This window comes from Ascaphus truei, chromosome 1 (assembly GCF_040206685.1).
Source record: "Ascaphus truei isolate aAscTru1 chromosome 1, aAscTru1.hap1, whole genome shotgun sequence".
Lineage (NCBI taxonomy): Eukaryota > Metazoa > Chordata > Amphibia > Anura > Ascaphidae > Ascaphus > Ascaphus truei.
This window is the reverse complement of record NC_134483.1, coordinates 236,058,772-236,073,449: the sequence shown is the minus strand read 5'-3', so window position 1 is coordinate 236,073,449 and position 14,678 is coordinate 236,058,772.

Sequence of the window (14,678 nt, the reverse complement as noted above, 5' to 3'; positions counted from 1 at the left end):
GTCCCGCGATCGCGGGACGGCGGCAGGGGGTTCCGGGGGACCCGGCGGACCCGGCAGCGGTAGGGAGAGCGCCCCTATCGGAGGGCGCTCTTCCGCTGCTTCGGCGCGCGCCTGGCACCCTCCGGCGCGCGCCAGGTTACTGCTGCAGCAGAGAACGGGCAAATGCTCGAATAAACTCTGCCGCAGCAGTATGTGTTTTTTTCCCTTCCTTATGTATTCCATGTACCCATTGTGTCTACCCCCCCCCCCACACTGTCTCCTACACAAGTGGTCCCCCGCTGAAGCCCTGCACAGAGCTGAGTACTGCAGATAAACAGATAAACAGAAACGGCACCGTAGCGGCCCGACATATCAAAAGGTAGCACTGGGAGCACAAGGTCAGTACCCTACACCACCATGCCTCTAACTTTTATATCACACAACACTAAGGGCCTAAACTCCCCATGTAAGATAGCACTCACAGACTACAAAAAAAAGGGAGCAGACTTTATCCTACTCCAGGAAACACATTTCAGCACCACTAGTGCTCCCAAGTACTTCGACAAGCAATACAATCAGGTATTTCTATCCTCCGCTACAGAAAAAAAGTGGGGTGTAGCAATCCTAGTTCATAATAGGGTAGGCTTAGTGGTAGACAAAGTGAAAAAAGATCAGGAGGGCAGGTTCTTGATGCTCATAGGATCCATTAATGCACAACCAATAACAATTGCCACGCTATACGCCCCAAATGCCCATGAGGCATATATTTTCACAAAGACATTCAACGTCCTAAATTTTTTTAGCAAATGAGCTCTAATTCTAGGAGGGAATTTCAACACGGCTATGAATACAGCCCTAGATAGATCAGGTCCTCATAAGCACAAGCCCAAACCACGACCTTCAGCGCTAGAGCAAGGATTTATAGATGTACAGCTAATAGATGCATGGAGAGAGACCCACCCGCTAGAAAGGCTATACACATTGATAATGTGTATATCAAGGGGGGACTCCATTTTGTTTGCTATATAACCATTTCTCTATAACCATTATGTACTAACATTTTAGATCTCAGAAACTAACTAAATGCCAAATGTCATACGTAATTGTCTTCTCAAGTCAGATGTGAGAAAGTGACCTCTCACCCAGTTAATGCCAAACTGAACTATGTTTGTTCAGACTTATTTAGCTCTGAAGAAACAGGAAATGTCGCCAGCCATGCTGAGCATGACTTTCACGAATGTCTTACACAATACACTGTCCTGAAGAATGACATTTCCTTCAACTGCCTCCAAACTCGGTACTCAGGCCACTTCCCAGATCGTAAACTGTCTAACTGTCATTTGCTGAGGTAGACAGACTATGAATTAAAAGGGAAGTATGTTACTCATATCTGTGTTTTTTCTATGTTCAAGATGGCTATATAAACTGACTGTAAACCCTTTAATAAATAAGAGAACAGTTTTTGACTAAGCTTCACTGGTTGTCTGACTCAATTACTGCCCTCTCCCGAGCTCGTCCGCCATTTTGTTTTTCCAGATATCAGCGCTTTAAGAGTGGGTTAAAGCCTCCGGAGGTGAATCGATTCGAGTGGCAGCAGACGTATTCTCACGCAGCGACGTTTGAGAATAGGATACTTTCAGATGGTGTCACATTTGGGACAGAAGCCACAGTGGGTAAGCGTACAAGATATACATTTTATCTGTACACTACCGACACGTTTTATCCGAGCATGGCTAGCACCGCAAGCCGGTGGATTCCCCGGCGTGCTATCCGCACTCCCTCAGCGTGCCGCGCATCACCGATGCGCGGTCACGCGTCATCGGGTGCCTGCGCCCCTGCACGCGCGTCCAGGGCTCCCCGAGGGAGCCCTGGTGTCCCGCGATGTGGGGGACGGCGGCAGGGGGTTCCGGGGGACCCGGCGGACCCGGCAGCGGGAGGGAGAGCGCCCCGATCGGAGGGCGCTCCTCCGCTGCTTCGGCGCGCGCCCGGCACCCTCCGGTGCGTGCCAGGTTACTGCTGCGGCCGAGAACGGGCAAATGCTCGAATAAACTCGGCCGCAGCAGTATATTATCCATCTGTGTCTCCTTGCCCAAAGAGCCCATAAAGGTTTTAAGGTTTAGAAGTTTTTAGAGTTACCTCTGCACCGAATGATTCAAGGTTAAGGAAAAATATAGAAACACTTGAGAAAGGGACTCAAGGTGAAGTCAGGATTAGATGAATCCTTGACTGAGTTATATACACAGGGTTATAGTCCCTGCTGAGAGAAAGGAAAAAGCAATATATGTGTTTATCTGCTTGAAATACTTTTAAAGTGTCTGTGGAAAAAGTGTTATTTTTTTTAAAGGGGGAAGGAGGATTGTAAGGGATTTTTAAGGGATTACTTTATTATTGTGCATGTGCATGTTTTATATATATATAAGATAAGATATATAAGATATATAACTGCATAAGTGATAAGTATATAAGTGCAATGCCAGATAGATTAGTTGAACAACTGACCAAATTGTCAGATTTTGCTACCCATGGGGATATGCCTTACACACGCATGACATTTGCTAATCCTGTTTCATGTATTATCTATGATCCAGAAGCAGAGATGCATGATCCTGAAGCACACACGGATGTGTCTGCTCGCATTGAAGGTGTATGGATCACACCAACTACTATATACATTGCATCAGACAAAGGAGCCTTCATATGAGCTCAGGGACAGCAGCTTGTATTACAGGACAAGTATTTACCTATTGACGAGATATGGGATATAGAATGGAATCTTTTTTCTACTGACATACCTTTATCATTACAGGACATTGACCCATTACAGGACATTGGTATGGGTGACTTCTCACACTGACCCAGGTCTCATCTCCTGCACACCATATGAGGCTACACTAAAGCCAGGAGTAAGTCCGGTTTACATCAAACAGTACCCATTAACTGTAGAGAAAGAAGCAGGGATAGCACCTATTATCAGGGAGTTACTCGCAAAGGGAGTGATAGAACCAACTGTCTCACCATACAACACACCAGTTAACCCTGTACCTAAACCTAACAGCTCGCAGTGGCGTTTCACACAAGATTTGCGCGCAGTTAATCAGTTAGTGCAACCATTAGCGCCTATAGTACCAGATATTACAGCGATCATTACAGCCATACCTGCAACAGCAATCTATTTCACGGTAATAGATTTGAACTCAGCTTACTTTTCCATTCCGGTGCACCCTAACACAAGATCTTTGTTTGCGTTTACCTATAAAGGTGAACAATACAGGTGGTGTCGTCTACCACAGGGGTATTGCGATTCCGCCACAGCTTACAGCCTGATCATGCGCAGGACTCTTGCTGACTGGTGTCCGCCCGGTGACTCTGTTTTGCTGCAGTATGTGGATGACTTACTACTCTGCAGTCAAACGGAGGAAACGTGCACTCTGGATACGCATAGTCTGATGGAGCATCTCGCTGCTACAGGTCATAAGGTCTCACCTCACAAGGTACAGATGGTGATGTTTCATCTTCTCTTCCGCTCCCTTCAGATAAGCCGACACATCGTTTCCAGCCCGGAGACAAAGTCGTGGTCAAGCGCCTGCCCGCCAAAGGAGGGACAACAGAACCTCCCTATGGACTTCCAACCACGATCCTCGCAGTGACTCGTACTCAGTGCTGACTGAAGGTTCGTCAACATGGATTCACGCATCACGTATCAAGTCAACGAAAGAATAGAGCCACGAATTGTGATTCGTGAAATACCAGAAACACGATTTCAGAAGAATCGGCGCAGATGCATACAAGTGTGTCTACTCTTGAGCATATTGGCAATAATAGCATGCGTTCTTTACTACATATACGTTAACGGATTAAGTACCACGAGTACCACTATTACCTGTCCTCACTACAGTCCACCTGAAAGCTCTGTTTTCTCTGGGGAAGGTGAAGTCTCTTCTCTCGTTTATTCAGCAAGAACTATCAATAAGCTGGCATGTGCCATAGCCAAGGGGTTAAATCACACTTCCCAGGCCCTAGAGGAACTAATGATAGATTTACAAAGTTCACGCAAAGCAATTTTGGAAAATCGCGCCGCAATTGATTATCTTTTGCTTAAACATGAGCATGGATGTCAAGATTTTGAGGGAATGTGTTGTTTCAATCTCTCTGATCACTCAAAATCATTGCAAAATCATGTGGCTGACATCAAAACTCTTGTTGCAGACATTACTGAGAGAGTTGATCAGTTTGATTGGACTTTTGGGTTAGGCGCATGGATTGGAGAATTGGGAAGGAAACTTCTTATGGGACTGATAGTAATCACTAGCATAATTGTAGTATTAGTTGTTATTTTTTCATGCTGCAAATTAATGTGTTTATCTTTATGTAAAATGATTATGCCTTTTGGTAAGTCAGTTGATCACACATATGCATCACTGAACGTTAATGCCCCCATTCATAGTTTCCCAAATATGATCCATGACTCTAGACCTAATACTACTAGAGTCCCGATACCTTTAGTGGATTATGATAATATTCAAATCCAGTACGAGACCCCTATATCCTAGACGTTGTCATTGTGATGACAAAAGGAGGGATTGATAATGTGTATATAAAGGGGGGACTCCATTTTGTTTGCTATATAACCATTTCTCTATAACCATTATGTACTAACATTTTAGATCTCAGAAACTAACTAAATGCCAAATGTCATACGTAATTGTCTTCTCAAGTCAGATGTGAGAAAGTGACCTCTCACCCAGTTAATGCCAAACTGAACTATGTTTGTTCAGACTTATTTAGCTCTGAAGAAACAGGAAATGTCGCCAGCCATGCTAAGCATGACTTTCACGAATGTCTTACACAATATACTGTCCTGAAGAATGACATTTCCTTCAACTGCCTCCAAACTCGGTACTCAGGTCACTTCCCAGATCGTAAACTGTCTAACTGTCATTTGCTGAGGTAGACAGACTATGAATTAAAGGGGAAGTATGTTACTCATATCTGTGTTTTTTCTATGTTCAAGATGGCTATATAAACTGACTGTAAACCTTTTAATAAATGAGAGAACAGTTTTTGACAAAGCTTCACTGGTTGTCTGACTCAATTACTGCCCTCTCCCGAGCTCGTCCGCCATTTTGTTTTTCCAGATATCAGTGCTTTAAGAGTGGGTTAAAGCCTCCGGAGGTGAATCGATTCGAGTGGCAGCAGACGTATTCTCACGCAGCGACGTTAGAGAATAGGATACTTTCACACTTTCTACTCACACCCACACGACTCGTTTAGTAGAATCGATTACTTCTTTGTATCTAGTAGACTGGTCTCCGCGATCACCCACTCTGGGATCCATGATATTTCATGGTCTTATCACGCACCGATCGAGCTAAGGTGCACTCAGATAGGTTTGGAAAGGCCAAGAGCAAACTGGAAACTAAATGATTCCCTTCTAAAGATCCCGGACCTTGAGAGAAAGATCAAAGACGAGATCAAATACTTTTTCAATGAAAATAAAGGTAGCGTCGACTCACATATAACCCTCTGGGAGGCACATAAAGCAACCCTGAGGGGGGTTTTGATTATTATGGGAGCCCAAAAGAAAAAAGAACGCAACGCAAAAATTATTAGGGAACAAACAGAGCTAAAGCAGCTTTGGGAATAACATAGAAGAACACCCAATGCAGCGACTCTGCAGCAAATTAGAGACATTCAGATTAAACTAAACCTACTCCTCACCTCCCAGGCCGAAAAATCGCTTAGTTGGTCAAAGAGAAGATTTTTCGAGAAAGCAAACAAACCAGATACCTTACTAGCTAATATGATTAACTCCAAAACACGTAATTATAGTATCCAAGCCTTACGGCGAGAAACGGGGGGGGGGGGGTTACCGCCAATCCCAAGCAAATTGTAGGGAATTTAAAGCCTTCTATGCAAAACTATATGACGGGGATAAAGTAACCAGATCTGCAGGGAACAAGGAGGCCCTGCTGAACTTTCTAGAAAGCTCAAATATACCCAGCTTGAGTGGGATGGACAGAGAGGTGATAGGTAGAGATTTTACAATGGAGGAATTATCAGAGGTTATGAAAAACCTGAAACCCTCTAAAGCCCCGGGTCCCGACAGATATTCGAATCTTTATTACAAAAAGTTTAGGAAACAACTAGCCCCTTATCTACTACGTATGTTTAACCAAGTGCTGAATGAATCCCCGTTCCCTAGCCAGATGCTCCAAGCATCCATTTCAGTAATCCACAAGACAGGGAAAGACCCTCAGGACTGTTAGAGCTACAGACCTATATCCCTGATTTATTCGGACATCAAAATTTATTCCAAATTACTGGCCAATAGATTGAGTCTTATCCTACCCAGACTGGTGCACCCAGATCAAGTCGGTTTTATCCAGGGTCGACAAGCATCTGATAATACCCAACGGATTATTGATCTGATAGAGATAGCCAATTACAAAGATATACCAGTTATGGCGCTCAGTCTGGATGCGGAAAAAGCGTTCGATAGGATAGACTGGCCATATCTGGAAGCCACGCTTGGGGCGTTTGGAATGGGAGACAAATTGATAAAAGCTATATTCGCTCTCTATTCGGCCCCGTCGGCTAGGGTTTCCCACCAGGGATTCGCTTCAGATCCCTTCTAAATTAAGAGTGGAACACGACAGGGATGCCCGCTCTCCCCCCTCCTCTTTGCACTGTGTATGGAGCCGCTGGCGGCCCAGATTCGGGATAGCAAAGATATCTCAGGTATTGCCATCGGAAACCAGACGCATAAGGTGGCACTCTATGCGGATGACGTGTTCCTGACAATATCCAAGCCCCTCACCTCCCTGCCAAACCTGCTCGATCTATTGGGGCGTTTCAATAGAGTCTCCGGGTTCAAAATTAATCAGAGCAAATCGGAGGCTATTAACATCAATCTCCCCAAACACGTTGAAAAATTAATTGCCCTTAACTTCAATTTTCGCTGGCAACAACAACAAATTAAATACCTAGGGGTTAATATCACGCGGACATACAACACAATTTACCAGGCAAATTACCCGCGCCTGATGCGGACCCTGAGAGAGGATATCCATAGGTGGGCTAAAAATAAAATTTCTTGGATCGGCAAAATCCACTGCGTAAAAATGAACTTGCTCCCTCGCCTACTGTATCTTTTTCAAACCCTTCCAGTGCCGTTAGGCTTGAAGGACACTCTCTCCCTCCAAACTGAGATAGATAAGTTTATCTGGGGAGATAAAAAGGCGAGGGTGAGCAAACAGATAATGCGCAAACAAACGGGGGCGGGAGGGCTAGCGGTACCTTGTTTGTTGTCATATTACAGGGCGGCCCAATTGTGTCAAATTGTGCAATGGCACACTCAACCCCGACTCCAAAAGACGGGTCGCGTTAGAGCGAGAGGCATGCTCCCCATTAGAATTGGAGCACCTGATTTGGTACCCCAAGAAGGTGCGCAATAGCACCAAACTGCCGCTATCCCAATGACCAACTCGCTCTCGATCTGGGCAGGCACGAGGCTCAAATGCGGCCTGACTAGCAGGGCGTCGGGCATGACACCAATTTGGAATAACCCCCTCTTTGCTCCGGGCCAGTCCCACACGGAATTCTCTATCTGGAAACAAAACAACATAAAGAGATTAATAGATTTGGAGGGGAGACAAGGCATAAAAATATTCGAAATAGTCAAATCAGATCATCACATCCCTAATGCCGAGATATTTCGGTACCTCCAGATCAGGGCGTTCTATCAAAAAGTTCAGCCGCAGACCCCCATGACCAATTTTGAAAAGCTCTGTCGATCAGGGACATCCACGGCGAGACTCACATCGCAGATGTACAAGGAGGTAACCGGTTCTAGCATGATAGTAAAGGACAAAACCAGATACATGACTCAATGGGAGACAGACCTGGGTGAGGAATTAGAGGTAGAGGACTGGACAAAGATAGTGACGGCGACCTCCAAGAGTTCTATATGCACAACCTTAAGGGAGAAAGCATATAAGGTGATAATGCGATGGTACCACACTCCCACAAAACTAGCTAAATTCCTGCCCAGTTACTCCCCATTGTGTCCGAGACAATGTGGACAGCAGGCAGACCTGTTACACATGCTGTGGTCCTGCCCAAAAATCGTCCCAGTCTGGGATTCAATTAAGGACTGGTTGAATAAGATTACAGGTAAACCCATCCCATTAGATCCATGGCTGTTCCTCTTGAACAGACCAGCAGACGGGTTCACCAAAGGAGAAAACAAACTGATAGCTCACTTTGCTATGGCGGTGAGGGGGGAGACTGCAGCACGTTGGAAACAAAACATAATTCCCACAATTACAAATATTAGAAACAGAATTTGGTCAGTATGCCAGATGGAAATGTTGACAAGTCTGGTCAACGACACTGGTGAAAATTTTGAAAAAGTCTGGGTACCATGGTTAGCCCAGAAAGACATCCAGGGAGTGGAAAGGACCACAATTTGGCTTTAATACAAGAAATTGCGTTCTCCCATGAGGGAGCGTTTAGAGACGGGACCCACGACACACATAGATACCCCCCCTCCCTCCCCCTGAGAACCCCGCTCACCCCAGAAGGGACTTATAAGAGAGTGAGAGAGACAAACAAGCTGAGAGTCGGCTGTCCTACGGGGTACGCACAAATTCCCCAGACGCAGAGAACCAGCGAAGGTGAGGCAGAGGCGGAACCACAGAAGGAGAGCCCCAACTCCCGCCCCCACCCCTCCCCCCCTTGTCTTTCCTTCTCTTTGTTTGTCCCCCCCTCCAACCCCTGGCCGGTGGCCTGCCCCAGTTTGTCTGTCTGTCTACCCAGTATGTCCAAAGATGTCTATCCACTCACAATGGAGATTGACACATGCAGTAAGCTTATACTGTAAGCCGTCGTTATCTTACTCACTGTATGTAAATTATGCTTTGAACAAAATAAAAAATTTAAGTTGAAAAAAAAAAGTACTGTAGTGCCGACAGTCATTCTAAAACAAACCAGTGGCGATTACCAAAAAGACCCAGGTACATGCTGGGTACATGCTGGATTAACATCTGGGGTCCCTGGCAGTCCCATTCAAACTGAATGGGACTACCAAGGACCCCTGCTGTGTTAATCCGACGGGCCATTAGCCTCTGCAGAAATGTCACTGAAATGTACCCAGCATGTATCTGGCTAGTTTAAGGTAAGTTTAAGGCAAGATCTAGAATACTCGTTGGCTTGTCTGTAGGTCCTGGTCTTAATGTGATTATTCTCTACATAAACTGTGAGGTCTAGAAAATGTATCTGACACTTACTTGATTGGTTGGTGAATTTAAAAATTGTTGTTATTACTATTCATGGTGTTAAAGAAAATCTCCAGATCTTTTTCCTCGCCTTTCCACACCAGGAACATGTCGTCAATGAAATGACGATAGAGGACCAGGTCCGCACCAAGCTCGCCACCCAACCAGATGTTGCTATCCTCCCAAACTGCATAAACAGGTTGGCGTAGATCAGCGCGAACCTAGTCCCCATTGCCATTCCCCAATTCTGTAAATATAAATCTCCACCATACCAAAAAAATGATTCAAAATAAACTGAATGCTATCAATAATAAAGTCTGTCTTGGCCTGTGGAAGCTCTATATCTCTTTCCAATATCTGTCTAATTGACGCAGATCGCTTATCCTGCTGTACAGACGTATACAAAAGCTTCACGTCACAAGGCGCCATTATATAATGATCTTTCCACTTAATATTATTTAAAATATTTAATATGTCAGCTGTGTCTCTTATATAAGCTTTCTCTTGAACCACATATTTCTGTAGGAATTTTTCAATATACAAGTACAGGTTGGCTGTCAGTGAGTTAATCCCCAAGACTGTTATCTGCCTGGGGGATTGACTACACTTTTATGGACCTTGAGGAGGAAAAAGAACACTGGTATTTTCGATTTATCTTGATATAAATAATTATACTCATGTTTATTCAGTATTCCCATTTCCTTCCCAGCATACAAAAGACACTTCAAATCTTCCGTAAGTACTTTGATAGGATTTGTCTTAAGCTTTGCATATGTATCTACAGTACAACTAATGGGAACTGCAATGGGGTCTAATATGGCCCCATCGTATGCAAATCTCTTTATGGATGCCTATGAGCAAACCCACCTTCTCAATGATGCACCACATGCTGAGTGAATTCTACATTACAATAGATATATAGATGACATCTTTATGCTTTGGGATGGGACTGAACAAGAGCTGATGGAGTTTGTGGCACACATTAATGGGATACCATTGACCATTAAATTCACCGAATGCCATAGCTTAAAGGAAATCAATTATCTTGATACAGTGGTCTTCTTGTACAATGGAAAACTTGGTACACAGGTCTTCCACAAGCCAACAGAAAGAAATACCCTGTTGAACGCTAGAAGTCACCATCCATCCACACTGAAAAAGGGTCTTCCATATTCCCAAATGCTGAGAGCTAAGCGTATCACAAGTAACCCTTTGGAGGTGGACACTGCATTGGAAAAGATGGTGGATCACATCAGACAAAGAGGGTATGACAATGAGGAAATAGAGCAGGCCCTCATCAAAGCCAAAAATATGACTAGGGAAGAACTTTTGGTACTGGTCATCAGATCACAGGATTCTTAGCGCTTTAATGTTGTTTCAACGTACAGTACATCCTCGAGGTTGATACAGAATAGTATCAGGAACAACTGGCACATTTTAACTAATGATAGAAAAATTGAAAAGAAATTTAAACCGCCACCTCTGTTTTGTTATGAGAGGACGTTGCATGGGGGACGCATACATCTAATCTTATCCTGTGGAGAAATTCTCAATGGGCACAACATGGTTGAAGAAGACACTTGGAGTATACAAGTGATGCCCATGCGGACTGCATTATGTGGGGAAGACCTCGAGAACGTTGAAGGAGCGGATTCTGATGCACAGGTCCTCCATACGGAAGGCACTTTTGGAGACCACTGACCATATAGAGATGAAACATCAACCAGTGGATAGACATTTTAAAAATCTTAAGCATAGTCTGGCTATGTTTCAGGGCATGCCGATAGCACAGGCCCATGTTTCTAGCAGGGGTGGCAATAGGAACAAATTGCTACTACAGATGGAAGGGAGATTTATTTACAGTCTGAACATTATGACCCCAAAGGGTCTTAATGAGGACCTCAATTTGGGGTGCTTTCTGTAATTTGTTCCTGGGTCAAGTAATCATTTGTTTTGCTGGACTTTATTGCATGTCAGGGGATGAGATGTGGTCTGTTGCTATATATAACATCTGAATAATCTCACCTTCTATATCTCTTTCTCACTGTGTACTTGCTCTGGGGTATATGGTTTCCTTATAAGGATTTTTACAAGTATATCTATCAGACACGGCTTGACTCGGTTGGTTTTATATTCCTTTATATGTATATATGTATGTCCCTCTTGTGTTCACATCCCTTATCCTTTATTGTGTTAGTATGGATGTTTGTACCTCTTTGTGTTTTACGATTTATTATGTACACATTAGTGGTTTGGGGAATCCGCATACTGACAGTGGGGGTGCTGCTCCTGACATTCACTGGAGACAATGTACGAGTCTTTGGCCTGTAGTTTTATCTATAAATAGGCAGCATTTAGAACATATAGTGATGGTACCTGTACACGTATGAATAAGTGGACTTGCTTGGGCATTGAGCTAAGTAGTGCCTAATTGGGGGTCCCTCATATGGATATTAGGTAGTAGTGACTTATGTGCTTATATCATTGAGTTTGTATGGTTATATGTCCCTTAAGGATAGGTCTGGTAATTCAAATATTAACCGGATTATGTTATAACTATGTCCACTCACTAACAATTTTGGTAGCTCTATATAGATTGCCTCATATGCTGTCTTATGGTAGAAATGGTATGACCAGTATCACGCCTGCGCAGGGGTTCACCATGGCTCCCAAATGCTTCTAGTGAGGATGGTAGTGAAGGGGTTTAGACAGTGCATGCTTACTGTAACTTGAGCTGCAGAATCTCCTGATCAAGGGGTTATGCGCATGAGCGGAATGGTGACAGCTCCGGTAGCGCTCGAGCGGCTGTTGCAGGGGATGTATGTGGAGACCTTATTTTAAGTGATTACTGAGAAGGGGAGGTATGTGAGTGACTATGGGCATTTGTTTTGGACTAACTGTTGTATTCAGATTGTAGGGCTGTCGGACTGATCATCGCATTGCGCATGCGCGGTCTCCAAAGTGACTCAAATATGCTCTGGATGTGTAGGCTGTTATGATAGTATGAAGTTTAACCAGACCCCCTCCAAGATGGCGGCTCCGGTTTAGTACACCAGTGACTGATTTTCGCGGGTTTCCAGAGTCCAGGTAATTGTGCACAGGTGTGTTTGGCACATGTGGTGAGGGTATATATATGTTTGTTTGTCAGTTTGTCTTTGCACCCCCCTTTAGAAAGGTCCCGTTCCGGGACTGAAACGTCGGATTGGGCGGCCTAATTTTGACCATATGACTAATACAGATTTTTGTGGTATACTGGATTTGAGTGCAGTCTTTCTTTACCGGTAATGTACACATTCTTCCGGCGATGTTACAATGAATGAAGCAAGCAAAAGCTATACTATAAACAGTGTCTATTGGAATGTTATCTGTGTTGGTCCTTCCCCCGGTGTGGATGTGTTTTATGGCTGGAGGTGTCAAAAGGTTCCTGAAAGCAAGTGATGAAAGAGTGTGTATTTGTATCAGTGTGAATTAACATGAATGGAGATTAATACATGTATATACTGTGGGCTCTCCATTCATGTTAATTCAAACTGATACACTTGCGCGGTAAAGAAATACTGACTCATGGAGATGGAGCTGCCTCTCTGCTCCTCCAGTTGTTGCTCCAGTCTCTGGACCTTCTCACGCTTCCTCTCATACAGAATCACCTGGCTTTCAAGCTCCGCCCCTAGCGATGCTCTTGTGGCGTACAGCGTGGCCCTCAGCTCCTCATGCTCGTCTGTGGGGACATACTGGATACTCAGCCGTTCCTGTAGCACTCGCTGCTTCTCCTTGGCTGCTTGCAGACTTGCATGTTGCTCTTGCAGCTGGCTCTGCCATAGATGCGCTGCTTGATTGTGCTGCTCCAGGGAGACATGTTGCATCCTCTCTGCATTCTGCAGTGCTTCCTGCAACTCTAGCTTTTCCTGGATCAATTGCTTCTCCACTTTCCCTGCTTGGTGAAGCTTCTTAGCATCTTTACTGATCTGGTCAGTCAAGTCTGAATTTTTCTGTCCCAGGCTTGTATTTGCTCTTTTTACCTTTTCTAAACGAATAAGGATCTCTTCCTCAGAATCCTTCAATTCAGAGACCTCATGGCGTGAGAGTTCCAGCTCTGTTTTGAGCGCGCGAGCCTCTTGATGAGAAATTTCTAAGACTGTGATGAAGTTCTGCACATCTTTCTGGGACATCTCATAGCATTGTCTCCAGTCAGGACTTGTTCTCTCTGGTTCGCTCGGCTCTCTGCACACGGTGGTAGCGGCAGCCTCTGTCATCTCTAGGCGTGCCGTCGTTCCCGTGACTATTGCGCCAAACACTCTGGGCTGTAACTTCTGCTTTAAGGTAGCAATACTGGGCACACATTCTCTCTCATCATCACCGTCATCATCATCATCGTCATCGTCATCCTGCCTGAAGGGACAGTCTTTGGTATGGTTCAGCTTTTCACACCATAAACATCTCTGGTGCAGCTCCTTTTGTGGGATAACGCCAGGATACCCATTTCTGAAAGGACATTGTTTTGTGTGGCCAGGCATATTACACATAAAACACATTGTTTCCTCCATTTTCTACCTTCAGGTGAATTCTTCACCTTGATCTACTGGAGGCGTTATTTCATTTACACACAGCACTTGCTAGCTGCAAATTCACTCGCTTCAGCAAAAAGCATCAACGTTACATACAGCACTGCAATCCTTTTCATACCCGACCGGCAGACTTTACACTTTCTTCAGAAAAAAAATGTTTTTTTTTTCCTCTGCTTGAGTTCAGCACCTTAACAAATCTTCTGATCTATGGATGCTATTGCATCAACACTTCACACATCCTCTGTGCATGCTGTAAGCACAGTTGATCACTCATAGTGGGACAGGCTTTGCTTGCTTTTTACTTCAGTTGGGTGGCCATTTTAAATCCCCGCATTTATGTTCAAACCCACAGTTTCCGCTGCTTGGTGCCTTAGGGACTGCCCGCATTAAACTCCACCATATTGTGATGCCGACAACACATTGCAGTCTCTTTTGTCCCAAATGAGGCAGGAAACACTGTACTTTCTAAGCAGGGGTTTATTTACAGGGATAAATAATATGAATAGGCCCACCGTCACTTTGAGAAAAAACAAATAATAAAATCAAATCCTATTTCCATTAGGAAAGCTAACTACACATTTCAGCAGCAACCCTTACTAACCCGGGTGGATAGCTAAGCTCATTCCACCCCCAAACAGATATTATTGCTACGCACATAAAGTCTCTGTATACCGAAAATAAGGGTTTGGCTTATATGTAAGTCCAACCTGCGATGTGACTGCTTCAGCTCTCTCAGCAGTGTCTCTCAGACTTCTTTTACCAGCCTCCATTAGCTGGGGAGCTCCTCTGTCTCATCCCTTCTCTGGGATAAACTGTCTCTCTGTGCCTTGCAGCTTCCAGCCTTTAAAGCACTTCCTGA